The following is a 26,271-nucleotide window of genomic DNA, read 5'->3' as shown; positions in this document are numbered from 1 at the left end:
TACTTCAAAGAAAAAATGACCAATAAAAAGATGTGAAGCACCAAAAGCAATTAATCTATTAATTCTAATTAGGCTATTGTTGTTATACATGAAACTTTAAATGTACTTTTTTTACAAGAGAAGCTAGAAAAATGGTGAAGCTCTTTAATTATTTATTTATTTATGTATTTATTTATTTATTTATTATTAAAATGGACAAATTCTGAGACTGAGGAATGTTGAATGTGCTGGCCAGTTAGTTTTTTGCCTAATAAATGACAATAGGCCACAGTTTTGAATATAAAACTTTAACAAATTACTTTTTTTAATCTTCTAGTGATATCATAAAGTAGCCTAAAATAAGTTGGCTATTTTTAATATTTCTTTATTCTAAATCTTTAGAAAATGTTTTTGGTACATCAAAAAGTGTGACCATCAGACATGCTAATCCAGCAAAAAATGTGCTTTATTCACACTATATTGCAGCATGTACATCAGAATTAAATAGAAAATAAGTCGCATAACTGCAAAAAGATCTACATTTTGAGAAAAAAAGAACCACCCCTTTCACCAGGGTGATGTGTAAATGTCTAATGCTATTAAATGTCCCATGACTGAAAAGGATAGTTAAATTAAATTAAATTAAATTAAATTAAATTAAATTAAATTAAATTAAATTAAATTAAATTTAATTTAATTTAATTTAATTTAATTTAATTTAATTTAATTCATCTTTATATCTATAGTGCTTTTAAAATGTAGATTGTGTAAAGGCAGCTTGACATAGAAGTTCTAGTCAATTGAAAATGTGTCAGTCCAGTTTTCAGAGTTGAAGTTCAGTTTAGTTCAGTTCAGTGTGGTTTTATTTTCACTGTGAAAGTCCAAACACTGAAGAGTAAATCTATCGATGCGCAGCTCCACAAGTCCCAAACCATGCAAGCCAGTGGCCATAGTGGCGAGGAACAAACTTCACCAAGATTTCACCCAAAACTGAAAATTCTGTCATCATTTACTCACCCCTCACTTGTTGAAAACCGGTTTGAGTTTCTTTTTTTTTGTTAAACACAAAATAAGTTATTGTGAAACATGTTGGAAAGCTTTAACCATTGACTTTAGTTCTTCCTACTTTAATAAGTCAATTGTTACAGTTTTTTAACTTCTATTGTGTTCAACAGAAAAAGGAAACTGATGAAGGTATGGAACCACATGAGGATCAAATGAAGATAATCTTGCTCTTATAAAATAAGCCAATGATCTGGCATTGGTTTTCTGTCAGGAAGAAATGAATAGCACCTTACATTTTAAATATACTGTATTAACAGCATCACAGATTGACAAAAGTTCATTACATCTTAATATTGGAAAAACAAAAAAGCTATGTCTGGGGAGTCAAACAAGAGTAGCAGATACTAAATTTTATAAACCAAAATAGTAGAGTAGGTCTCAATTTTTAAGTATTTAGGTCAAATTATTGACAAACTGAAGTTTGATAGTAAATTATCTCAGGCAAAAAAGATAACTGTTTACAAACAACATTCGCTGCAGTTCTTATTTGACTCCTTAATGGAAAAAACAGCAATTGCGATTTGTAAAGATAATACACATCCCCTTCATTCACTCAGCTTTTGAAATGTTACCATGTAGGTTAAAATTCCTAGAGCCAAAAGAAATGCTTATAAAAAGTCATTTATTCCAATTGCAGTTGTATTAACTCTAATCACTGTTTAATGTGAACGGTGCGGTTGTTAAGAATGATCTGCAGTAATATGTATGGGGCTAATATGTTTTTAATTTTTTAATTCATGCGGTCATCTTGATGAGTGTTGGTATTATGTGATTGTTGTATTGTTTTATGTACACTACCGGTCAAAAGTTTAGGGTCGTTTTTTTTATTTTTTATTTTTTATAATGGCTTTCTTATTGTATGTAGTTTCAAATTAAAATATTACTCCATTTATTATTGCTTTTATTACTATTATCATTAATAATAATATTAATATTAATTAATATTAGAGTGATTTCTGAAGGATCATGTGACTGAAGACTGGAGTTGTGAAGCTGAAAGTTCATCTTCAAAATCACTGGAATAAATGATTAAGTGAAATTATAAACTACTTTTGAACAGTTATTTTATAGTGCAATAGCATTTCACAATTTTACAATTTTTACTGTATTGTTGATTAATTAAATGGAGTTGAGCAGAAGAAGCTTATTTTAAAACATTTAAAAATCATACTGACCCCAAACTATTGACCGGTATTGTATGTTACCAGTGTTAAAGACAAATTTAATTTCTGTGCCAAGCAGAACACACAATAAAGTTTAAACTAAACTAAATAATGACAAAATTTTCATTTTTGGACGAGCTATCACTTTAAATCACCTTTTTAAAAGTTTGTAGAAGTCACTTCAACTGAACCTTGCATATTTGACAGTGGATGTTTAGAAATATTCAGAATACTATTGTTCATATTGTTTAATCATTTTAACTTGTATAAACAACACTTTACAATAAAACCCCATTTATTAACATACAATATTAACATAAACATGTTTTTCATAGCATTTATTAACTTTTGGTAAAGTTAGTTAGTTAATATTTTCATGTTAACAAACAACCTTTGATTTTAATGATGTATTTATTAACTAACTAATATTAATTCCTATTTAAGGGCCGGCACGGTGGCTCAGTGGTTAGCACAGCAAGAAAGTTGACATTTCTGTGTGAAGTTTGCATTAGGACTGGGCGATTTGGCCTAAAATCAAAATCGATTAATTAAACATTTTAACTCGATTACGATTAATGAATGATACTTTTATTTATTTATTTTTTGCCCTCTCTGCATGGCCCACATTTGCACAACGCTGCCATGCTGACCGATCACAGAGCTCGCTCTATACGTCGTCGTGACGTGTAGTTACATTTTTTTGAGAGGTTTGCGTCAGTCACATGAAGGCTGCACTTGATCATACACTACGCTTGAGTGTGAGAGTGTATGGGTGTTTCTCAGTACTGGGTTGCAGCTGGAAGGGCATCCGCTGCGTAAAACATATGATGAAATAGTTGGCGGTTCATTCCGCTGTGGTGACCCCTGATAAATTCTGGACTAAGCTGAAGGAAAATGAATGAATGAATATTACTTATTTGATGATTTAGTTAACTATTCATTAATTTTCTCTTTGGCTTAGTCCCTGTATTAATCTGGGTTCTCCACAGCGGAATTAACCGCCAACTTATCCAGCATATGTTTTACACTGGGAAAACTGGGGACACCCATGCACACTTATTTGCACACATACATACACTATGGAAAATTTAGCTTACCCAGTTCACCTGTACCGCATGTCTTTGGACTGTGGGGGAAACTGGAGTACCCGGAGGAAACCCACGCAAACGCAGGGAGAACATGCAAACTCCACACAGAAACGTCAACTGACCCAGCCGAGGCTCTAACCAGTGACCTTCTTGCTGTGAGGCGACAGCACTACCTACTGCGCCACTGATTTAGTTAACTAATGTCAGCAAATGTAACCTTGCTATGTCTTACCAAACCCTTTTTTCTTATAAAGTGTGTTTTTTTTTTAAAGAAATGAGAATTAGTTTGACACTCACACATTTTGCAAGTGTGACTCTCAAACTTTCCTGAGAAGACCCTGCACGTCTCAACAGAAGAAAACCTTTGTATAGTAAGAGTTCTCTCACAGTTTGACATATAGATTACTGCACTCATGTAAATATGAGTTGAGTTGTTTTTCTGTTTCTTTGCAATTGTATCCTAAAAGAAAGGTTGGATAGTAACAGTTTTTTTTTGTTTCTTATGAAACCCTTTATTGGTGATGTTAATAACACTTAGCAGCTCTTGTGGTTTAACGGACTTCACATATAAATGAGGTATGAAATGACACCATCTGTCTTAATGAAGCAGTCATACGCTACAAAGCAAATGGCGGAACATGTCTTATCTGCAAATTCAGGCACAACTAGGAAAAGTTAGTAAGCTGAAAGTATATAAACTTCCCTGAAAAAGTTAAAAATGATGCTTTTTTTTATGGCGCTGGTCAGCTCACTGTAAGAGCTGTGGACTCTTATTTTGTGTGTTTTTCTGTGTGTTTAGTTCCTGTTTGCTTTAGTCTCCTTCCTCGTGTGTGCTAGTGGTGTAACGGATCACAAATCACACGGTTCGGATCACATAATGGTTTTTTAGTCACGAATCGGACCATTTTTCGGATCAGCCATAAAAGGGAGGAGAAAAATTTAATGTTCTTTCCATTTATTACAAAGGTTTCAACAAACAAAACATAGAACCTGTAATTTTATTACAAATAAAATGAAGAAATTATCAGCTGAATAAAAATAAATGGTAAAATGTTTAGTATTGTGAAAAATTCAGTGTTACAGTGTTGTACAACCCATATTTATTTTTAGTTTCATTTTTAATAAAGGATTCAGTTAATCACTCATAAAACTTCATGTTTCATTGCTAGATGGATCATTTTTGAAGAATTATTCAGTTGCGTATTTTTGAAGGCTGGTTGTTGGCAGCTTTTGGTTAAAAAATGTAATTGCTGCCTACAACTTTCATTTTTTAAGCGTCAAGTTAAATGAGTATGACGGTGATTTTAATCTTTACCATGAACATCAGTGCTTTTATCTAAACTATAAACTGTTATCCCAGTACTTCTGTGTTATTTGACTGTTAGTAACTTCATAACTAACTCAAAAGAATAAAGATTGAATCTCTTTCTTAATTTTTTGCATTTTTTCAAACACAGATTTGAATGCAGTGATTCAAAGGATTAATAAACATTTGCAAATCACCATCGTTTATAATTTATGTTGCGTGGGTGTTGGGATCCCAATCTTTTAATGATTAATCGTGCAGCTTACACTAAATGCATTAATGCAGGCTAAACTAGTGAAAGAAAAACACCTTTAATAACCTAAGAAACCCACCACATCTCGAATAACCTACCAAGACTTCTTCCGTCATCATTATATTTTACAGGAAAGCCTAAATGCTTTCATGCATGTTATTTGAATGATGTGAGAGGCGATCTCTCTGTGATCGTTACATATTTAGGATTAATCTACAAGTAAAAATGTATTAATCGCGAGTTATGTGTTCCGAACCGCGGGTTGTGATCTGTATGAATCACAGATCAACTGTGATCCATTACATTCTAGTGTGTGCTGATATGTTTTCTGATAATTAATCAATTTATTCCTCTTTATTATACTGTACCCTCTTTTTTCAGTTGCTTCTAAGTTATATACTAAGTCATGGAGTTCTGACTTTGTGTTTTTTAATTCTTTGCTCTAGTATCAAGAGGTTGTTTTTTGTAAAGGCAGTAAATCTGCTTCCCTGAATCCAAGCCTCTGCTTTCTCTGTGCCTGCGTAGGGTGACACTCACCTTGTAGGCATTATCACCTTCAGGCAAATTTTAATTAACTGGAAAAAAAATTAACCATAAATCAGTAGTCACAAAGTGAATATTTTATTAACAGTGTATGAGCTCAGTAGCATAAACAGGACTTGATAAAGTTTAGAAAATTACTTCTGTGCAGGATTAAGAAAGGTGTCAGGTGTTCTACTAAGCAACAACGCTATATTTCAGACAATAGAAAAGCAAGAGAAAGCAATATCAAAGCAATATCAAAGCAATTCTCTTATCAACAGTACTATTTAAAGTATTGCATTTTTAGCATATAAGTTTCTTCTCTGCCCTTGTGCATTTACTAATGTAAACACACACAAATCAATGCATTTATTACAGAGTTTATTCATCTTTGTTAACATTAGCTAGTTTCTAAAGTCAACTAGTTTTGGTTAAGCATGTACACTACCTGACAAAAGTCTTGTCCTCGATCCCAGTTGTAAGAGCAATGGATGCAGTCCTCCAAGCTCATAGGAGTCATACACAATATTCATTCTTTTTCCACTGCATCCATTGCTCTTACATATTGCTCTTTTATATTCTATAATGTGTACATAATTTCTGTTAAGTAACAAGACTAGACAAGACAACGTCAGACCTTACTGTCCTAATTAAATAATTAAAAATCAAGGCATGATCATATTTTACTCTGGTAAAATAAGCATAATCTAGAGGCCTTTGCCTTTCATATAAGCCACTTCTGATACCAAATGATCATCTAGAAGTCAAGTTATTATTTGTTGTTTTTAAAACTTGGATAGGCGACAAGACTTTGGTCAGGCAGTGCATCAAAAAATTGGTAAGCCTCCTTATGCCTAAAAAAATAAGCAGCCTACAAGTATGTAATGAATAACTACTAGTATACAGTATAACAATACATACTCTCAACTTTATTTTGACTGTACGTTTTATACATTTAAATGTAATCTCTTAGATTAAATTACATGTACCAGTGGTGTATCCAGCTCTTCCTTGCTGATAAATTATATGAGAAAAATGGACGGTATGGCAAATACAGTCTAAATATCCACATCAACAACCACTCTTTTGGTTTTTATAGTGTGAAACCACTGCATGCAGTTCATAGTGAGTGAATGTCAAAATTAAACTGAATCGTGAACAAATCAGACTATATGGACATTTAGCTTGACCTGATTAGATCAAAACCAGTAAATCTGCGAAAGGGTGAAAAATCTGATAGCAAACAATATGAAAATGACTTTCAGGTCTGTGCATGGAAACCCAGATAGGCAAACAAGCATTTATCAGTAATATACAGGCACAGAATTATTTCAATACAGGATTCTTGCCTCAGTAACTAGAGTCCACCATTGCCTCGGGATACAAGGTTCATATTGCTTTCTCCATAGGTTTCTCATATGGAGACTTTAATGGAAAGATCCAAATCAGTGCATGAAATATGATACAGTATGTGGGTTCGAGAAGTTCAGTGAAGGCAGTGAAAGAATCAGTGACCCATTTAGCCTGATCCATAATTAAACCCTCCACCATATCTTTTCCTCTATACCAATTATATATTACCTGACTGTCAAACTGAGCTTCTTCTCCGTGCTGTTCGTTTTGAAAATGTAACAGATATGGAGCTTATTTCTCATGAATTATAGAGATATCTATCTGTTTGATTTCTGTTTGGAGCAAAGCAGATTACATAAGGTCATAAGTGAAGTGTGTGTACAAGGCAAGCGTTACAGCTGTTGTGTCGCGTCATCACATTTTTATTACCTCATCATGATGGTTTCTGCACCTTGCAGCCAATACTTTTGGCTCTCAGACAACAATAATTTTTGCTAAAATGCTGACTTGTTGTAAAAGTGTCAGGGCTGCATAGTCTTTAATGATTAAGGCTGTCCATTTAGGTTCATACAAGTAGTTATATATATGCATAGTTTCCGCTAAATTCATTCCTCCGTGGCGGGGCGCCACACCAAAATTCATCCCGGCTTCTCATTTAAAACATTCAGTCTTTTTTTAAATAGTGGGTTATAATCGCACTAAAACGTATTAAAAGGTAAGTGAATTTTGAGGATCACATGCTCGTATTAATGTAATGTAATGTAATGTGTATTTATATAGCGCATTTATTGTGTATTAAATGAATGCGATCTCGACTTGTAATACTGCGCTCACAACATTTGTTATTGAAATAATGCTATAGGTAGTTGGTAGATCTGTGTAAAAAAAGGGCTATACTAAGCTTAAGGCAATACAATTTTGATTAAATCATCCACTTATGCCTCTATGTACAGCAAATGGGATGTTTTTCATTTCACTATTTTCATTCAGTCCTAATGGACTATATTGGTGGAGACATTTAGGGAATATTGATTGTGGCTATAAGTATGGTGGCCGAGAGAGTTTAACATGCTGCGATTTAAGAAAACATGTACAATTACAAAAAGCGCTAGCAAATCTACAAATACAAAACTACTACAAATACTGCAAATCGTCACAACGCAGACACATTTAAAAAACACATTGCATTTTCTCACATCGCAACAATTAAGAAAACGCGCTAAAATTTCTCACAACACTTGCAAAAACATCAGAATACAATGGAAATGGTTCAAGTGGACCCCAAAATTGTGAGATTTGAAAGTGTTATGAGCAAATGTAGCACGTTTTGGTAAATTGTTTATATTGTGAGAAAATGCATAGGCTCATTCTGAAAACGTTGCCTTAAATACGTTTTAAATACGTTTCTGGAGATAGCGAATTATGTAGCCAGAAGTACGTATTTTGTCTTTAAAACGAATGCTATGGGACGGTGCCTTTCCTTTTCTTGCTTACCAGCTGATTGCTTACATTTGTATGGACGGCTTTCCCACTGTTACCAGTTTGTCCAGTTAGCACGTCATGTATGTTGGCGGACTTAAGACGCAGAGAGGAGTTGACCTTGGTGCTTTTGAAAACACTGTTGGTTAGGTTAAGGGAAGAAGGAGGGTGGGTCTGTCAATTGGTTGGTCAGTCAGCTAGTCAGTCAGTCAGTCATTCAGTCAGTAAATCAGTCAGTCGACAGCGGCCTCTGGTGGATTTGCAAGAACATTCGCAAAAAACGTACCTCTTAGGATGTATTTGGCGCTCTCCAGAAATGTACATAGGGGTACTTTTTCAAAATGAACCTAGGCTGGTTTTCTTAAATTGCAGCATGTTAAGCTCTCTTCGCCATCATATATAATGGCTGATTTCCAGTTACTTTCTTGCTTTGACCAAATCATAAACTGGTGGTTTTGACAAATCTAAATTTTACAGTGTTACAAAAAAATGTTACAATGTTAAATAAAGTTAATAAGATGTGTCAATGCATATTTTAACAGAAATTGTCGGTAGCTTGTGATTCATGAGTTTAAAATATAGAAAATTTAGCTCTGCAGGTTTAATAAAGTGACTTTAAAGTTTAAAGTGGAATTTTCTAGGTTGCCCATGTAAATTATTTTACAAAAGTGAATTAGATATTAGAATATTTTGTGTTATTTTACAGATTGAGTTTTTCTGCAGTGCTATCTTCATTTATTATCAGTTGTGTGAATGTGTATTTTAACAGAAATTGTGACTTATGGCTGGTTTTAATCTTGTGATTTATTCATGGTTGTTAATTGTATCGTGAGACTCATTAACTTACGGCATTGTGTTGTAAAATTTGGTAGCCTCCATGTAGTCAGTGTATTTACAGATATCATTATACAACATTTAAACATCTTCACACAGGTAAACCTATATCTATTCTCATGAAAGGGATTATAAATAGTAAAATAATTATAATTATGTACCCTATTACATTGCCATAATTAATGGATATGTTGGAAAAACAAGACAAGAACTCAAAAAAATATATACTACAGACTATCATAGTAAATTATACATTAGCTGCACACTTTATTGATTTTAACCAATTACCTCTCTTCATTAGATAGGAATTGAGAAGGTGCCTTAGAGGGAGGGAGGCTTATTGGATACATAAATAAAAACTTTAAAATACACCAAATGCTTGATGCAGTGTGCCATATTGATATGTCAATATTGGAAAAGTGAATTTAATGTTGTGAAAAAGTGAAGTGGAGGAGTGTGTCATTTTCTTAATGTTCATATTATTGTCTTTCAAGGTTAATTAGTTAGGTTGGATTGAAATTGTTTACAGCTGTGAGTAATTGTGTATTTATAGCTCTCTATACCATGCAAGAATGCATACATTGAAAAAGGTAATTGGTGGCTCAAACGTTGCTAAGAAACTTATTCAGAGAGTGTGCGGTCATCTTTTTACCTAATTTTGATGCCCTGTGACCTGCATCTCGTATGGGGTGTGTGAGCTTGTTGCATTCATAAAATAAGTTATCGTCAAAAACAAGTAATGAATGGATGAATGGATGGATGAATGAATGAATGAATGAATTAATTAATCAATTAATAATAATAATAATAATTCCTTTTTTATATAGCGCTTTTCTGGGCACTCAAAGCGCTTTACATATAGGGGGGAATCTCCTCATCCACCACCAGTGTGCAGCTGGATTCACCTGGATGACGTAACGGCAGCCATCTTGCGTCAGACCGCACACCACACACCAGCTGATTGGTGAAGTGGAGACAGAGTGATTAGGCCAATTATGATATGGGGAGGGTTAGGAGGCCATGATGGACAGAGACCAGTGGGCAGATTTTGGCCAGGATGCTGGGGTTAACCCCCACACTTTTTTGAAGGACATCCTGGGATTTTTAATGACCACAGAGAATCAGGACCTCAGTTTAACGTCTCATCCAAAAGACGGCACTCACTAAGCAGTATAGAGTCCCCTTCACTATACTGGGGCATTAGGACCCACACAGACCGCAGCGTGGGCGCCCATTGCTGGCCTCACTAACACCACTTCCGGCAGCAACCTAGCTTTCCCATGTGGTCTCCCATCCAGGTACCGAATGGGCGCAGCCCTGCTCAGCTTCAGTGTTTATGAATGTTTAATATAGTGCTTTTAATGTGTAAGGCTACTGCTGTACACCCAAACAGTCATCCCTCAACTTTTTCTGTTATTTTATGTTTACATTTTATTGTATAATGTAAATTTTTTGACCAATAGATATTGCAGTTTTATGCAGTTTTAGGCACGATTATGCCGTTAAACTGTTGTATAAACGCAATATCACACAAGTAGCAGTGCAATATGGCTGTATATAATCACTGGTGGGACACTTAGGCAATTCACGCCCCCCACCAGTGCTGATATATAGCAATATCGCACTGCTACTCGTTCGATATTGCTCATTTACGCGGTGCTGATATTGGGATTAACTACAATTTAGCTTGCTTGAGGAACTGTGTAAATATTTTAACTTCAAATGCCATTTTATATTTCATTTTCCACATTTTTGAAAAAAGCACAAGTAAAAAATCTTTATTAATTTACTCATGGCTGAGCAATATTAATTTTATAGCCTAATACAGTTTCTCTAAAGCTACATCATCTCTGATGTTTTGACACACATGCTAATGCTACAGCAGGTCTCTCAAATGCTAATGAATCTTCACTACTACATGTAGGCTACCTTCATTTTTGTTTTTTGCTTTTTGATCAGAAGAGCTGCAGTGGTCTGAGAATGTTTTTCTTTCATTAGTCTGATTTATACATCAAGCTTTTAAATTTCAATGGTTGCAATAAACAGTGCTGGCTTAGCTTTAGCAGTGCTGTTCTTTTGTCACAAAGGTTTCAATGTACTATGAGTAACAACTCCCATCAGTCGGTTTATTTTCTGCGTTCGAGATTCATTTCCTGACACAAAGATGGTAAACCACAATAGGTTGGGTTTACTTGTGACTTGATCATCAGTGTGAATGCTCTTAACCATCAGAGTTTTCTATCAACATCCTGTCTCTGGGGCTCATAGGAAATAATTTCAAATGTGCAAAAGACACAATATCAGTAGAACAATTGCTCTGAGCCCGCTTGGCCTCACACTGTAGTATTTCTATCACCTGGAGCACAAATAATGCAGGAATATCCTCATGACCTGACCGAATGAGATAGATGGACAAACTTGAATGACTCAGGGGTTTCTCTAGATCTATACTGTAGACTGTGTAAGGTTGTTATCTGAAATGTAGTTGTTGTTGTTTTATTTGATGAGATGGGGCTGTAGTAGATAAGACTAAAACAAAACACTGGTTTGAAAGAAAGGTTTATCTACATCTTGATTTTTGGGTAATTTTCTTTCAAGTCAAATGTTATTGTGTTTCAGTTTTGTTATTTGAATTGTCTCCTTTTTTTATTTATTTTCATGCCATTAATGTTTGTGTAAGATATTAAGGTTACACTTTATTTTAAGATGTTCTATACAGTCTATTCATTTATCTACTAAGTAATATTAATTCATTACATATAGTAGGGCTGCACGATATTGGAAAAATTGATATCATTGTGATATTTTTTATTTTGCGATATATGCTGCAATATTAATACAATTTTACCAGATGACATAATATTTATATTTGGAAAGAATTTATAATGTTAGATCAGACTGGGATGATTCTGCAGTGGAAGTGCATCTCCATAAAATCTAATAAACAATCTATACAATTTCACATTTTCGTCACAAAAACACATTTTCGTTGCTGTCTGTGCTATTTGCAGTGTTATTTAATTAAAATTATTATGTAAATTCTTTGTTGAAAACAATGTCTTGTTTTCTTTGTAATGTATATGTTTACTAGTAGGCCTGTCACGATAAGGAATTCTTGTTGTGCGATATATTGTCACAGAAATTGTTGCAATAAGCAATATTATTGTCATTTTGAGATGATTTTATGCCACTGATTATACAATCATTATTTGCATAATAATACAAATATCCATAAACTGCAAAATGCCTATCATTCTTAAGGTTATTTAGATTCTATAATTTGCTGTTAAAAAAGGTAAATGTCCTATTATACATACTATTAGGTAATTATAAACCTTGACACCAGTGTGGTAGAACGTAAATGTCATTGTAAAATAGCTTTAACGCTATTTGTGAATTTGTAAATATATATTGCATTAGCAAAAAAACATTGAGGTCATCTCCAGGTATTGCACGATAAGTCGATATATTGATTATTGTGACAGGCCTATTTACTAGTCTGTGCAGAGCTGTTCTTTTGTTGGTCTGTTGAAAGCACATGAATTACCTGTTCTATACAACCATTTCTTTCCCCATGCTTTCATTTTTATCAAACAGTGACTTACAAATTACAACATGAAAGGCTTTCTTGGCTTATTCTGCATTGAAGAAAACAATTTAAAGCTACATATGACTAATTTGATGTCTGGTGTATGGTACAGGCCAGCGTGTTGAAAAAAAAAAGAACAGGTGGAGAGTGAATGTTTACAATATAAAGGCGGCTCTTTATTAAATGCTTTAACATGTTAATTCAGCGGGAACATTTGCAGTTCAATGGCAGTTATGAAGAAGAGGTGATCTAAATGCAATTGCAAATAAGGCTGTATGAAAACACACACACACACAATGCTTTTCATGTGAATATGTCTTAAAATAGATTAATGAATGTGCATGAGCTGTATTCTATAAAAGAAAGTGATGGCTAGTTGTGTTCAGTTGGCATTTTGAAGACCTAATGGATAACGTGTTTTTTGGATTTCTACCTTTGTCATCAGAACTGCGGTCTGTTTTAGAAGAGCATATCAATCCATTATGGAGTGTGTAAGTGTTAAAGCCAAGCTATTGTGTGTGTGTGTGGGGGTGGGTGTGTTTGTCTGCTGTAGTGTAGATCGGGATTTGCTCATTGTTTTGTCGAAGCTGTGAATGTGGTGTTATTTGCAGGAAATAATTACATTTTGAAAACTGCTCATGGGTGACAGAATTTGTGGCAGAATGGGGTAATTCAGTAGCACATTTAATGTAGGATTTCGATATGAGAGTCATACTTACAGTGTTTGATAACTTGTTTATGTTAGAAGTCAGGCTGCGGTGGAGGAAACCTTTGGGAATATTGCTTTTTATTACTTGTAATTAGGGTTGCTTGATATTGTAAAAATCTTATATTGCAAATTGGGTTGGGCGATGTCGACCAATTTGGCATTGTACGATGTCTAATGTGAAACATTGCGATGGTCGATGGCATCGTCATCATAGGCAGCGGTGAATGAATTATTTATGAATAATTAATTAAGTTTTACATGGTATAGCACATAAACAACTAATTAAACAACTAATGTCATTGCGTCACCACGCTATCCACGTTTTCTGTAATTTCGGGTGTTTCAATTTATTTTTGTTGGCTTTTACTGCAGTTTGGCACTTTCACTTCATTCAGGAACATTTCATGCATGGCCCTGTGCCAAACGAGATTATGGATGCGAGTATGAACTGCTGGAAGACTGTTGTTTTTATGGAATTTCATACCGCACTCCATATGGGCATTTTGCAGTGTATGTGTCTGTGGTTCCTCAATGACTCGATATCAGTACAGAGAATAGTGTATGGACTATCCTGTCACAAAGCACGGAGAAAAATCTTACACAACGGTAATAGTTTGATTGTGGTGTTTACCTGCCTGTACAGTGCTTTAAGAATTCAACTAAAATCTGCATACTCCACATGTCTTAGTCCGATTTCTGTTTAGCTCTTTTATGACCTTAATCAGATTAAATTAATAAAAAAAATCACTGTTTACATGGTGGACTCTTAATCAGAGTATGGTCTTGATCGCATTAAAATAGAAATATTGGTGTCCATGAAAATGTACTCAATGTCATCTTGGTTTTGTGGCTGCAATGTGAGTTAAAGACTATTTTTTTGATGAGACAAAAAGTTGATCAGGCAAACATGTATTACTTTAATGACCTTCATTCTTGTAAAATTGGGGAAACTGTGGGCTCTGAATGATAAATAGTAGCTGTAAAAGCATGAATTTAATCTGTATCTTTAATGCCCACATGCTGATAGTGGTTGTAAATTTATTGCAGTGTTTTTGGGTCAAGTTGTATGAGGTCCTCTTCTCACTTTCTCAAAATTACACAAAAGCAATTTTTCAAGAATACCTTTTACATGGGATTTACTTTAATTAAAAAAGGCAATGAAAGAGAAGACACTCTTAAGCTAAATAGTATATCAGCTGTCTACATATAGTATAATTAAATGCTGGTTGCGTGCAGGCCTGTTCACTGCTGTGTGAAATCTCATTTGCACAGGGCTGAGAATGTTTGCATAGAGGCAAATGCAATCCATATAAACTATTCAGGCAGACTGGACATCAATTAGTAGTTGTGTGGATGGATGAGACGCTCCACTTGGTTTTACAACCGCCCATATTACACTGTTTGTGTAACACAAGCTAGAGCACATCCAGGGTGATGATCTTCAGGCACATGTTTGATAGCCATTGACAAGAATAATCCAATCATGTTGAAATGTAGACTAAACACACATTAAATACAATCATTCAATAGTTTGGGTCATCATCAAAAGGCATGCAGTGAGGACTGTATGTTCTGTTTATTGCAATATTTGATGAACTGGAACCCATACTTGAGTGTGGAGAACAGATACCTTAAAGTGAAAATTACTACACTACAAACTATAGTACAAGTCACCAATTGCACATTCCCTTGAGTAAATGTATTAAAGGATGCACTTAATGCCTAAACAATGTGAGAAAAAGCAAGAACAGTTAATTTTTAATCACATTTATTTGGTATCACTTTATTTTGATGGTTCTTATTGCACATTATGTTGACTATAAGTTCTATTGCTACAACATGCTGACTAATTCTCAATAGAGTATAAATAGACTGTCTGCAAGTACATGTCAACTTTCACTAACTCTATCCAAAACCCCAATCTTATGGTCTACTAATATTCTTAAGAGAATTAGTTAGCATGTAACTGTCCTAGTGGGACCATAAAAATAAAGTGATACCGTTTATTTTCCCAAGTGTTCTAAATATGAACAGTACAACATTGCAATAAATCAAGTTTAAAAGGATTATTCAGGTTCCGGACCTTTATAAGTTTCTTTATTCTGATGAAGTTATTCTGAAGAATGCTGAAAACCTGTAACCATTGACTTCTTGTCACATTCAACAGCGATCTAATCCTAGCAGATCGCTGGTAAACACACAGATCCCTAAAAAACTACAAATTGTATAACAAGACTCAGCACTGATGGGTGTGTGTGCGCTGTATAAATAGTACTTGTAAAAGTTTGTGAGCAGCTCCCAGCCGTGAGTATGAGGAACAGGTGCACGTGAGCGGTACATGACTGGATCTTGTAGTCAATATACCGGCGGATTTTAACATGTGAGCGGCCAGGATTAGGTCGCTGGTGATTGTGACACCTCCATAGTTGTGAAAACAAGTATTATAGTCAATGGTTACAGGTACTTGCAAAGTTTCTTATAGTCAGTTAAATGCATGTTGAAGGAGCAGTATCAACAGATATTAAGTAGACAGTCTACTAATACTCAAATGGACCATCAAAATAAAGTGTTACATTCACTTTAATCATCTACAAACACTCAAGACTGATTTAAGCTTATCAGTTCAATGCACAAAAAATTGCATAAGAAAACCAGCTCTAGTAAAAAGATCTCTTCAAAATAATGCATAATTCATTAAAATTGTTAGTTAAAGTCTACTTAATGTTGTCTCATTGGTTCAATTTCATAAAGTCAAGTCACACCTTATTAAATAATATTGATTGTGTAAATGTAGCTTACAGTAATAAGCAAGAAATAATCAGAATACAGTAAATAGTGTTCACAACTAGGGCTGCACGATTCTGGAGAAAATGAGAATTTTCTCACGATTCTGTAGATGTAAAATACATCTTAATATGAGTAGGCTGTTGTTATTGTTATTCGCAAACATGTGGTAAGATAAACAATCAGAATTTTAGGCCTATGTGGAGGTCTACTGTTTGGAATTCCATTCCAGAATTGGAATGGTGGACTTGAACAGACTTCAAATATGTATCGGGTGTTAATTTACAGTAACATTACAGTACTTTTTTTATAAATCTAAAGTTTTTATTAGACTAGAATTTTTTTTGAGACATATGCTTGTCATTTGTCATTGAGGACATTATTGGACCATTTTATTTCACTGATAAAATGAAACGAAACATTTTGCATTATATTCAACATTATATTGGCTAAAATAGTTATACTGACCCAGTAAACATTTATTTTCATGCATAACACTTCGCTATGAACGAAAAAACATCAAATGCTTGGCATAATCTTAACTGTAAAATGCAATGATCATTTAAATGATGCGTGCACTTTTGGTATTACTTTCAATTACTTTACTTTCAGTTTGCAACAATCTGAACGTTATTTACAACTTTATTACCTGTTGTTCACAGTCTATTTTTTTTTTAATTCCCAGGTTCTGCAGGTTGCAATGTCCTTAATTGTCATTGCCAATCTTAAGCCAATCGTAATCGTTTGTTCTAGTTAAATTTAGAATTTTCACCAACCAAACGCAGAGCCTGGGTGATCAGAGTGAGTGCTCCGACTTGACCCCCCCTGATCCATTATTATTCACAGTCTATGCAGGTTCTGTTTACTAAAGTAGACATCATTTGGTGGGCACGTGCACGTCCTCACAGTATTGAACAAGCGTGTGATTTTTTCGACTGTGAATACGTCATTACATGAAGACAGAAATGACATTTTTGGGTGAATTATACCTTAGAATTACAGTATGTGAGACTTTTAATGCCATTTGGAGATGTCCATGTTGCTGAGCAGTGTATATAAAACAATGAGAAGACTGTGAAAATATTATTGGCTGAATCATAGAAAAGCTTAATTAAGATTGTGTGTTGGGTCAAATCGAGATCTCAATCTTTTTTCGATTAATCATGCAGCCTTATTCACAACGCATCATCAATTGACCATATTGGAGTGCAGAATGTAAACGATGGCACTGAACCGAATAAAAAATTGCATATTTTTCAGTTTTGCCCTGTACTAATTGCTTGAACCAGAAAAAAAATAATAAGAGTAATATATGCAAAGTTGTCTCTTTTTCAGAAATAATGCCAAAGTTTTGAGTTTTGCTTAAAACAATCAAAATAATCTTAAAGATTATTGAAACAAGATTATTTTGCTTACATCATGCAGATTATTTTGTTAGCAAATAATTTTATATGGCAAGTTCGAGACAGGCAAATGGAGGTAAAACTTTTAGAAAAATAAGCCTCTCTCTTGTTCATGTCCTTGAACAACCTTAAATAAATCATGTCTGGTTGATAGCTAAGTGTAGAAATCGTTTTAAATTTCACTTTTCAACAACCAGTTTTGAGGTGACAGTCACAGACTTTGCTTCTGGTTTTTACTTCCTACTCAACCTCAGTTTCCAACCATATTAGACAGCATGTCCCACTCCAACTAATTTTCATAAAGCTGAGTTTTATGTTCTGTCATAAGTCAGAGAGTACTAGCCTGTATCAGTAGAATTTGCATGATTCCAGTCAAACCAGAAATATGAAATAGATTATGTACAAACAATAACATAATTATTAAAAACAATACTGAGATTTTATATGAAAACTAATTTTAGTAAACGTGCAACACGGAAACCTGCACATGGGTATGTGCTTATGGATAAACCGCTACTTTTGGTGTCACGGGTAAAATAATATTTATGTGTCAGGTGTGGAGCAGGAGTGTGTCAGGCTTCTGATCCTCTACCAAATCATTAACCTCCTAATTCAGCCGATTCGAATGTTATCACTGGATTGAATGGGTGTTATCAGTGGTTATCAGCCGATAGATATGGGCCATTAGGGCCCATTTATTGTTACCATTTATCAACATGGCTAATAAGCTATAGATCACATACGGCTATGGCCAGAAGTTAATGAGAATTATTTATATTATTTATTAAATTTCCCATTAATTGTATTTTATTAACGTCTACCCCTACCAGTGTTGCCAACTTAGAAACTTTGTTTCTATATTTAGCAACTTTTCAGACCCCCTTACTAACAATTTTTTTAAAAAAGCGACTAGCGACAAATCTAGTGACTTTTTTGGTGTTACTGGAAATTTTTATAGACTCTCATGTTTCCATACTATACCGTTGCTACTCTTCTCAACAAGCTACAGGTGATGCTGTCTGCCCTTTCCCCGCCTCAGAACACTCACAGGCAGCCCAGTCCTCGTACAGCAGTCTCTCCCACCTGCAACCTGGGAGCAGATCACTCCTCTGTGTACCGATAGCAAATGATTTAGCACCGCAAGTGTGAGGTATTTCTCTTGAACAGTAAAACCAATTTGCTTCTCCTTTGTTTTAAATTTAACAATTTAATTTGGCCATTTATTCTTTTCTTGTTCACTCTCACAGATATTTTAGTGACAGTTTTGTAACTTGTCTGAGTTTATTATGTCTGAGAGATTACTGGAAATTCACGTCACATCTAAACTGATGGTATTCAAACAGCAATAAATTTAGTAAAATTTACATGCATACACAAAGCGTAGTGCAAATATAAATACCCCTTTATTAACCATAGGCAGTTAAACAAACAGAAACCGTAGAATGTGATGACGTTAGTAACATGCAAATTGAAGTATGACGTAATCTAGCGACATTTAGCAACTTTTCAGGCAGAGTTTAGTCATTTTTCATTGAAAATAGATGGCAACACTGACCCCAACCCTAAACCCAACCGTCACAGTAATGTAAAAACAGATCTGGATCTGGAGTCTATTAGTGTAGCTGATTAACCATGTGGATAGATGATAACAGCCTTCTGAGCCTACCAGTAGGATCAGAACACCCAGTAAATGGGTGTTGTCACGAGTGCAGAGGGTTGGGGAGTGAAAAGGGTTGGGGAGTCGCGGAAGAAAGTGAAAAGCGGGGTGCGTGTGAAGAGGGGGATCAGTAAAAAGAGGTGCGGATCAGATTTCAGAGGTGCCGGCACAAATTAAGCCCTGGTTTAGGGTTAGGTCTGGTGGAAGGGTTAGAATTTGGGATGATGTTAGAATTAGGCAATCAGATAGTGAATACAACGAGAGTAATAATTTGGGTCGAAAACTTTACATTTCGATTTAATCCAGTTCACTCTGATAGGTGCATTCACACAGTTCCCTGCTTGTGTTCACGCTTCAACGTCATTTGCAGCATGGCACTTAAAATGGTTCATATGGTGACAAGACTGTCAAGCATGACAGAAAGCAAGCTTAAATGCATGCAATCTCTATTTTATTTGGAGGCAAGCAAATATCACATCAAGTAGACATGTTAATAACATGTAACTGTTGTATATGCTACAGATTTTACATACTGTGTTGAAAACGTCTATAAGGAACGTCTAGAGAGAGTCTATCTGTGATGCTTTATTGCTTATTACATGAGCAAATAAATGAGTTTTGTAGTCATTTGAGTCATACTCATGTATGATATTTAATGCGGATGTGGTTTTATGTGAAACTGGATAGGTTTTGTTTTGAATTAAATTAGCTCTGGTGTCAGATTACTGGTCATGAGTTCCCTTAATTAGGCTACTGTGGGTGCGAGTTTATCAAGTCAAGTGAAATCATCTGCATTTTTATAATGTTTTTACAAAGTAGATGGATTTAAAGCAGCTTAACATAGATGAGGAAAAGAGAATAAACTATAACAATATTTCAGATTATTTGCCTTAAGACAATAATATGATTAAGGTGTTTACATGAGTTGCTTTTTGACTGTTCCTTTCATGATCCCGTTTTCCATTTTATAGCACATAATTCGATTAACGTCATTGTGTCACCACGCTATCCACCTTTCCTCTGGAGTTTCATGTAATTTCGGATGTTTCATGTTTAATTTGTCAACGTTAACTGCAGTCTGGCACTTTAACTTTAATTCAGGAACAGTTCATGCATGCTCCACGTGACAAACTAGATATTGGATGTGAGTATGAACTGCTGGAAGAGTTTTGTTTTAATGGAATGTTATACCGCACGCCGTATGGGAAAAAAACCTCTGTCTTTCACTGACCCTGTAGGTGCAGAGAATACTGTCAAACAGCCGTATGTGTATGGACTATCCTGTTGCAAAATGCAATAAAAATGTCTGTACTGCACTTCAGTAATGTAACTAAAACCGGCATACTTCACATGTCTTATTTCAATTTCTGTTTAGTTCGATTATGACCTTTGAATTAAATTGAATTAAATAAATCAAAAATTGCTGTTTACATGGTAGACTCTTAATCGGAGTATTGACTTAATCGTATTAAAATTAGATTATTGGTGTCCATGTAAACATACTCAATAGCAGGAACCAAAACTTCACCAATTAACCCTTTGATCTCACTTCAGCAGCATTTATTTGAGAACGCACAAGAAAATCTGTGCTTGAGCAGTGTATATTTGTGCACGAACAGAGGAAATCGGGGCGCAACCAAAGAAATTCCAAACAAAAGAGATTGCATGCTCGTATTACCTGAATGCAATCTCGACTTGTAATACTGCACTCATTGAAATAATGTCATAGGTAGTTGGAAGATCTGTGTAAAAGGCCTGCCACCACAGCGGGAAAAAAATCCTGTCGGCGCAATAGCCTAGTGGTTAGTGCGCTGATATATGGTGCAGTAGCACTTCAGGGCGTCCTGAGTTAGAATACTGGCTTGAGGACATTTCCCGTCCCTACCCCCTCTCTCCTAAAACCTAAAAATCTGTGACATAAAAATTGTGTTTTATGTGTATGCTTGTGCAAGGAGAAGTGTCTTAAATCTAGATTTAAATTGACAGAATGTGTCTGTCTCCCAAGTTGTGCTAGGAAGGCTGTTTCAGAGTTTAGGAGCCAAATATGAAAAGGATCTACCGCCTACTGTGATTTTGATATTTTAGGAGTAATCTAATTGTCCAGAATTAATTGAATGTAGTGGACGTTCAGGGCTTTGTATAAGTAGTCAATAAGATTTTGTCTGTGTCCAAAAGGGAGCGAATGCAATGCTGACAGAACCACAATAATTTGATCATGTTTCTTAGTAGTAAAAAGCACTCTGGCAGCTGCATTTTGAACCCGCTAAAGCTTTTTTTTTTTACCTTTAGGTAACCACCTCAGTTAGCACTGTCACCTCACAGCAAGAAGGTCACTGGTTCGAGTCACGCTGGGACAGGTGGCAGTTATGTATGGAGTTGTCCCCGTGTTCGCGTGGGTTTTTTCCAGGTGCTCTGGTTTCCTTTTCAGTCCAAAGACATGCGCTTTAGGTGAATTGGATGAACTGAATTGGCCGTAGTGTATGAATGTGTGTGAATGAGAGGGCTTATTGGTGTTTCCCAGTGCTGGGTTACGGCTAGAAGGGCATCCGCCAAATAACATATGCCAGAGAATAGTAAGTGATTGAGGGCAACCACCTCATAATGCATTACAAACGTCTAACCAAGATACATGAATAATCTTTTTATCAAAAAGGACTTGTGCAGGACTGTAGTGCTAACCTCTCAAGATGTCATTTGTTACTTTACTGAAGTGTTTACTAAATTAGTACCACTACAGCATTTAAGACATAATGTATCCTTTCGTTAACTTAATAGATTTGGTATTTGTGTAGCTTGATTTGTATATTGTATATTGCGTAATCATGGGTTTCACTTCATGGGCACTAGGCATGGGATGATAGATTCCAGGTTTATCGCAGTTTGGAAAAGTCAAGATTTTATAACCGCTAAAATGTTCTGTCATACTGTTCCCAAAGTAAATTTAAGGTTTTTTAATGTATTTTTTATGTGTTGTAAAGAAATCAGTGTTTTTGAAACTAATGAAGACAGCAGAAGTCAATGATTTATTTTAACTATTTAGACTGACAAGTTTACTGGTGCAAAATAATATAAATGTTTCTTAAAATAATATAAATTGTGTTTAATGGGGAAAAAAATTTGTTTGTTTGTTTGTTTGTTTTACCCAGACATTTAAAAAGAACTTATTTTAGAGCAGTAATCATGATACTGTGAAACCGACCATGGTACAGTACTTTTATCCAAGGTTATCATACCATCAGAAATTTATACTGGCCCATGCCTAATGGAAACACATTTTTAACATGCATACCTTGAATAAACTGAAAGTCATACTTCAAAGCCTGTGGCAAATGTGTAAATATAAATGAAAAATGTAAATGGGAAAATAATGGGTTGTCCTGCATTTTGATTTGTCAGTATTTTGGGAGGCAACACAACATCATTATCGTACAGCAGCTAAAGAGTGCTAAACTTCACAACAGAATTATAGAACATAATAACCTTCAAATGAGTTTGGTTGTTCAGAGTTTGGAAACTATAAATATGACGCATTCTATCTAGGGATGCTTATAATAACCAATTCACACTTAACCGAAAGGCTGCTCGACACAGACGAGTTAATGCCAAACCAGCGCTGATGCTAATTGCCTCTGTCCTGGATCCGCGTCATAAACACTTCTGTTTATTTGCACAATTGGAGAAAGAAGCTGCAAAACAAAACTTTCTGAAATGTGGAAACTAGCCGGCCACAGGTTGGAGTGTCTGGATTTTTTTCTCCATTAGAACGTGCTCCGACACCGACATAGTTGTGATGATTTAGTGTACAACCAACAAAGCAACCATAGTTCTTATAAAATATCCATTTTTAAAATAACCTACATAATCTACGAATCACACAAATCTAAAGATTTTCTTGATTTTTGCATAATGAAAACTCCTCACCAAACAGAGGCTTTCATTTTACAGCTTATAAAACATTTATGCAAATGAATGCAATATCATATGTAAACAACAAAATTGTTACATGCTATAGTAGCCTATACTTTACAAAAAGTTAACATATGTGCGCGTTGGCATTGTGTTTCATCACACGCAGAGCACGCACATGAGCTGCAAGTGAGAGAGGAAATAAAAGCACAGAAGCTCTAAGGTATAATCAGATGCTCGGGACATAATCTTTAATTTTTAATGACTTCTATTACAAATGTTGACAGAGGTTTGTGATATAAGAACAGCAGAGCATTAATTAAATGCATATTTTCCATGGATCGATCAATTTGTGGTAGCCTGCTATTTTTATTTGATAGAAGAAGAAAAAACACACAGTATGATGGGAAAAAACTATGCCGGTTCTTAAAAAGGATTCAGTCAGTGTTTTTGTTTTGTAATATAAATTTGTCATTTAAGTGAAAAATATCTAGGGCAGGACTATTTATTTGATTGTTTTTATTTTATTTATTCTGTTTTTGTATGCTGTTGGAAACACTGCAGGTGCGTGAAGATGTTCTGTTCTGATGTTCTGTTGTTAATATGTTTGTATGTTAAAATAATAAGTATTTTAAAATACAATATTTAATGTGTCAGACAAAATGGAAACGTCAATTATTTTTAAAAAATTAAATAATGATTTAATATTAATCTGACTAGTTAACGGTTAATATTTGGTAATTGAGCGAAAGTTGTTGGTTGGCAAAATTAACCAAAATAAGCATCCCTAATTCCACCCTTTTATTAAACAGCTACATTTACCTACTCGTTTCACCAGAAATCAGCATCTCTGAAATGACTGAAAGTGAAATGTTGGTAACTATGTGGATACAAACCACTAAACGTGAATTCCCCTTTTTAACAATATGCCTCTCAAACATTGAATCACTGTAGTAGAAGAGTTAAATAAGCAGTACAGTTTCTTTTTGAGTACAGTTCAGTACTATTACAGTATATGATTAAATATTGCCGGGACTTTAAGCTAGTGCTCAAACATGAACATATTTTATTAGGCATCCACACCAATAGGTGTCAGTATAAAATCCAAAACTGTAGCAGCTAGGATGAATAAGAAATAAATGCAAGCCTTTTTATGGCATAATCACTTTATGGCAGAGATGCACAATCTAGGGCCCGCAGGCCAAAGTTGGCCCATGGTAACCTTTGATTTGGTCTGCCAACCAATCAGAGAAGAGATGGACAAATGATGGGGAAGGTTGGGTCGAATCTGTCAAACAGAGATAGTCATGTCTAATTTCACATAACCTTTTGCTTGTTTGTTTGTTTATTTGTTTAATTGCTGAGCAACAAAAAGGAAAACTGAAATTAAATGTTTCAATTAAATGTGAATTAATTATAAATATGACACGTTGCTAAAAAGAATATTAGGACACATATTCACTATCGAGTGAAAAATTATTATTTTTGTAAATAAAAAAAATATTCATCTCAATTGTGTTATAAATAGGATTGTTTATGGTTTTATTTTAAGAAGTACATTATAAAATGTAAAAAAATACTGTATATATTTAATTATTAATAAGATTAAAATATTTTTTCTATATATTTTTAAATATTATTCAATTAGGAAGTTACTATGACAACTTTAATGTACACCACTCTCAATCAAGTTTGGTTTTTAGCCCTTCATAAGAAACAGTTTGGGCACCCTTACTTTTTGGCCTAATCACTTTCAAATTTTCTGATGTTTAGTATTTTCCAGTGTTATATTTAATATATGTGTGTAATGCCTTTGAAAATTTTAATAAAAAGTGAAATTTAATTTATAACCTTGCTATTAACCAGCAGCATGTAAAACTACACGGACAGATGTGTTTGTGAATTAAATGATTTGTTCATGAACATGCTGGTGATAGAATAATGACCAGTACAGATTTACCTAATATACTGATTTGGTTACCAGACCAGGTCTTAACCACCACACCACCCCCAACAGACATAAAGACATCCTCCAGCACAAATATAAAATACAGCTGTGACAAGCACAGGCTCTAAAAACAGTAAAGTGTCATCTAGTGCTCATGCTTTCCTCCCTAATACCTGCCTTCAGACTGTAGTGAACCGAAGCTTTGAAGTGATGTCCCACACACAGGTCTCAGATTACACTCTGAGTCTGTTTTACTCCTATAACCTGTAATTAGAGCTGCCCCACGTAAAAGCTGCAAAGCAGGATTGTTATAGATGTCAAACTGCGGCTGTGTGGAGTGTGAGCATGTACAAGTTATTTAATTAAACCGTGTGTTTTAATCCCTCTTTGTTTAAGGCTCCGTGAAATTCAAATGCGTTTCATGGATTTTAGCCTGTCTGTTAGCTTGGAGGTCATTTGAATACTAGTGTAGAGTTCATCACACCAACCTGAAATAAAAATGAAACCAGTCTTAAAGTGGTGGTCCACAGTGTATTTTTAAGGCTTGGTTGTGTTTATAAAATGCAAAGAAATGTGTGCTCATGCTTCACTTGTAAAAAATCATGTTATTTTTTTCATATACTGTATCTTACTTTGGTTATATACTGCTACTCAGCTAACATGAAAACGACTGTCATATTTCCTAGTGACAGCCTTTCAGAGGCTCTGATTGTTAAGCTAACATAATGTGCTCACATAGTGTGTCACACCCCTACTAGCATGTGCTTTAGCGCTGTGTAAACAGTAGCTGAATCAGACAGAAAATGAGCACACAGCTGAACCTTACGCCTGCTCTCTAAAATAAAATCTGACAAGTGACTTTCACATATATATATTCGGGTTATTAGCATTTGCAAGTAATATAAAGCGTACTCATCTTTTGTGAGTTTGTTATTTGAGACGTAGAACGCACGGAAAGCAGCTGCATAGAGAGACATGGAAAGTGTCCACATAGAGAGACACTGCATGCGCTGCTGAAGATTGTTATTGTTTACAGCGGTTTGACTGATAAATACAACCCAGGCTCATTCTGAAAACGTAGTCCCGCGGACGTTTCTGGAGACCGCAAAATACGTCCCGGGATGTACGTATTTTTGCAGTTTTTGTTTTTGCGAATCCTCGAGAGTCTCGCAAGTACCGTTTATGCCCGCTGTTTTCTCGTAAACCCACGAGAGGCCGCTGTTGACAGAGTGT

At 34.9% G+C, this 26,271-nt stretch overlaps 1 protein-coding gene across 2 annotated transcripts in view; it reads left to right on the top strand.

Annotated features, from left to right (window-relative positions):
• mctp1a (multiple C2 domains, transmembrane 1a) overlaps positions 1 to 26,271 on the top strand; it is a 336,941-nt gene that overhangs the window by 1,744 nt on the left and 308,926 nt on the right. The gene's annotated exons all lie outside the window — the stretch shown is intronic.

The sequence above is a fragment of the Danio aesculapii genome, chromosome 5 (genome assembly GCF_903798145.1).
Source record: "Danio aesculapii chromosome 5, fDanAes4.1, whole genome shotgun sequence".
NCBI classification, from domain to species: Eukaryota; Metazoa; Chordata; class Actinopteri; order Cypriniformes; family Danionidae; genus Danio; species Danio aesculapii.
Note: the sequence above shows the minus strand (reverse complement) of the source record. Positions and strands in the feature narration are given on the sequence as shown.